Source organism: Vombatus ursinus, unplaced genomic scaffold, assembly GCF_900497805.2.
Source record: "Vombatus ursinus unplaced genomic scaffold, bare-nosed wombat genome assembly UNPS02014798.1, whole genome shotgun sequence".
Classification (NCBI taxonomy): domain Eukaryota; kingdom Metazoa; phylum Chordata; class Mammalia; order Diprotodontia; family Vombatidae; genus Vombatus; species Vombatus ursinus.
In genome coordinates, this window is record NW_020954576.1 from 2,223,180 (window position 1) to 2,227,030 (window position 3,851).

Consider the following 3,851-nt stretch of genomic DNA (forward strand, 5'->3'; position numbering starts at 1 on the left):
TGGAGCAAGTCACTTGACCTTTCTAGGAGTTTGGGGGATAGGATCTTATGACAGAGAAATTAAACTTTCCTAAGAGATTACACATAGACAATCACAGCTTTATATCATACCTCAAACATGTTTCCCAAAGAATACTCATTCTGATTTCTGGGACCTGGGCCATGGGAGTAAGGAACAGAGCCCACCTGACTTTCTGAAAGGAATCTAAGGCCTTCGGGTGGACTTCTGGCTCTATTTCAATCAAAAGTGTGATTTGGAAGCCCAAAAGGCTAATGCACCCATAGATGGCATTAAGAAAGGAAAGCTTCAAGGAATAAGTAGGTTATGATTCCACTTTTTCTATCCTAATTAAATGACACTTTCAATAGTTCAGGATAAAGTTCTAAAGATAAGGGAAGATATTAGAATGTAGAGAAGAAACAGAGGAGGGCCATTGTAGTCATATGGGACATTGAGATCATGTCATATGAAGATCAGGGAAAGGTGTTGGGGATGTTCACCTTAGAGAAGAGTAGTCTCAGGGATTCATGGCAGCTGTCCTCATGAGTATGCTGGTTGGCCACATGAAAAAGGAATCAGATTTGTTCTGTTTAGCACAGGAAGGCAGAACAAAGAGTTTTGTGTGGAAGAGCTGAAGAGGTAGAATTTAAGTTGGTTGTCAAGAAAAGGTTCTCAACAATTAGAACTGTCCCTAAGAGTGAAACGGGCTATCTGAGGAAGTTGTGGGTTCTCCTTCATTGAACTTCTTCAGGAAGAGACTAAGAGGTCATTTGTCAAGTATTTTGTAGTGGACATTTCTCATTTTGCATTTACCTTGATGGTGGCAGAGGTCACTTGCAAGTCTAAAAGGCTGTGATTCCATGAAAAAAGGTGATAGCCTGAGAGCTAGCAAGAATTGGAGAGATCATCTAGTCCAATACCTTCAATTTACAGATGAAATAATCAAACTCAAGAAAAATAAGGGACTTGCCACCAAATCAAACATAGTTAAGTGATCAGGTTAGAATTTAAATACAGGTCTTCTCTTACTAAATCTGGTCATCTTCTCACTATACCACTGTCTCATTGTTGTAACATGAGGGCAAACATTGTGTACTTACCAACTTGTTTTTCCATACTTTAATCCTCTATGTGTGGTTTTTATTTACCAAATTAGACTCTTTAAGCTCTCTGTGAGTATGGAGGTTCTCTATTTCTTAAGGGTTTTTATCCCTCTATCCACACTTTCCTGCATCTCAGTGTTCACTAAAACCTTCTATATCCAAGGAAAACTCATCATATTCTTTGGGTGGGAGACCACTCAACATTGTTATTCTAGAACTTCCATAATTCCATCTGGATGAACCAGAAGCTTTGCCTGGAAAAGGAGTTTGGCAAATGGAATGATGTCAGACAAGTAATGATCATAGGATGATAGATTGAAAGCTGGAAGGAACCTTTAAAGCCAGTGATGATGTGGAGCCAAGGATTTCCATTTTTCAGCAGATGACTTTTAGGACAGGATGGGGACACTAAGTCACCCAAGCATGCTCACACCCAGTGTGATGGATCTCTAGGATTCCATCATTTTCATCACATTTACTAGGGATCAGTGATGTGTGGGTCACCTCAGTATTTGCCATGTTTTCTTTACTGACCCAGATACATCAGATTTGAGGAGCAGGGAGAGGAAAAACTTGTCTTTTCTTCATCCTGGATTTGTTTCCTATGAATCTCAAGTGATTTTCATTGAGAATGGGAGGGGATTGTAGGTGAGGGGTGTGGAAAAACAATTGCTTATTGCTTCAAGGACAAAATATAAATTCTTTTATTCTGGCATTCAGTGCTACAGAACTCATTTATATTGTTCTGCAATCTACATTCACCAGAATAATCACGGTATCCTACTGCCTCTGTACCATACACTGTGTTCCATGTTGCATACATTTATCTTCCCATAAGTGTTTCCTGGTGGTTAGGACATACTCACTCCTTACTTATTCCAGGTAAATATCCCAGTTTCCTTAAAAGTACCTCTCAGGTGCAACCTCAGACACCAGGACTTCTCTGATAGTCCCAATTAGTAGTACACTCATTCTCCCTCTTGAAATTCGGTTATGTTTCTTATTTACCTACTTCTCAGTTAAACCTTAAGTATTTTTAATATTTACTATTTCTTTATTATTACTACATCAGTACACCTATTATCAGATAGTAACTATACTAAGAACTGGGCAAAAAAGGAAAGGTCAAAGATAACACCTGCTCTCAAGGATCTAATAGTTTATTGGGAGAGAGAACAGGAAACAACTGTGTACACATCAACTATACCCAGGATAAATTAGAAATAATTAAGAGAAGGAAGGCATGAGAATTAAGAGGGATTTGACATGCTCTTTGCCAAAGGTGGAATTTTAACTGGCATTTAAAGGAAGCCAAGAATGCTGGGAGTCAGGGATGAGGAAGGAGAACATTGGTGCTAATGAAATCTCCAGTGTAATGAAATTTCCCAAAGATAGAAGCCATTCAGCTTTCATTACTGTATTCCCAGTACTGGGCACAGTTTTGGTACGTGATACAGAGAACATGTTTAGTAGACATATTCTAAACTCATTGGAAGCGAGTCCTAGACCTTATTAATGGAAATACAGCATCCAAAATGAGGAAGAAAATTACCCATCTCTACACTGACTTGGTCAGACAACAACTGGAGTATTTTGTCCAGTTCTGGGCCTCATATTGTAGGGAAAATATTGTTAAGCTGAAACACATTCCTATGAAGAAAAAGAAGACCATAAATCATATCCTATAAGCATATAACTCAGGAACCATTAGGAATGGTTTAAATATTTAGGGATGTTTTTCCTGGAAAGAGAGGGAAGGCATAACACCTGACTACTAATGTATGAGGTGGTTGCATGTGGAAAACTGGTTTTATGACTCAAGGGGTTTCCAGAGGGCAGGATCAGGATAGATGAATGAAAGACACAGAGAATTAGATTTCAACTCAATGGAAGAAAAAAATTCCAGTGATTGGAGTAGTCCAACTGTGATGTTGGCTTCCCCATGAGTCAGTCAACAAGCATTTCCACTTTGTAACCAACACTGAGATAAACCCTGGGGATCCAAAGAATGATAAAAGACAGGCTCACTTCTCAGTGAGCTCACATTTTAACAACATACGAACTATGTATATATATATTAATATAATACACACACAAAATAAATTGAAAATAATCAAGAGAGGGAAGACACTAAAATGCAAGGTGATGTTGAGTTTTTTTTCACTGAAAGAATCCAAATAGATATCTTTTAGCCACTTTTTTTGGATTCTATATAATAGATGTCCTTGGTTATAGGACTAAAGGGCTTTCTGATGCTCAGGTCTATTTAAACCACTTAAGAGCCATTTAAGCTTTAAAATAGGATATATATATTTAAAAAGTATGGAAAAAAGAGGCCTTTCCCCCTGACATCAAGAAGAAAGCAGCATCTCCTGGTCCCCTTAGAGTACCTCTCGCTTTGGTGATTAGAAGGAGAGGAGTTAGCTAACTTCACTCTATCCTATATTGCCTCATTCCACCAAGTTTTAAGCCCAAGGGCCTCCTGGTGGCCTCAATCTGTCCTTGAATGCTCATGCTAGGGCTGTCATGGCTTGGCTCCTCAGTCTGTGAACTCCACCACATGCACCCAGAACTAAAATGAAACATTCAAAACAAGATAAAAAACCTTACAACTGATTTTCAGGTTAACAGCTCATAAAAGGGTGGTCTTTCTCACACATCTCATTGATTTCTTGGTACATAAGCTTTGAGTGAACAGGAATTTCCTCCTCTGGACACAGCCAGAAAGAGAGTATGACTATTCCTATC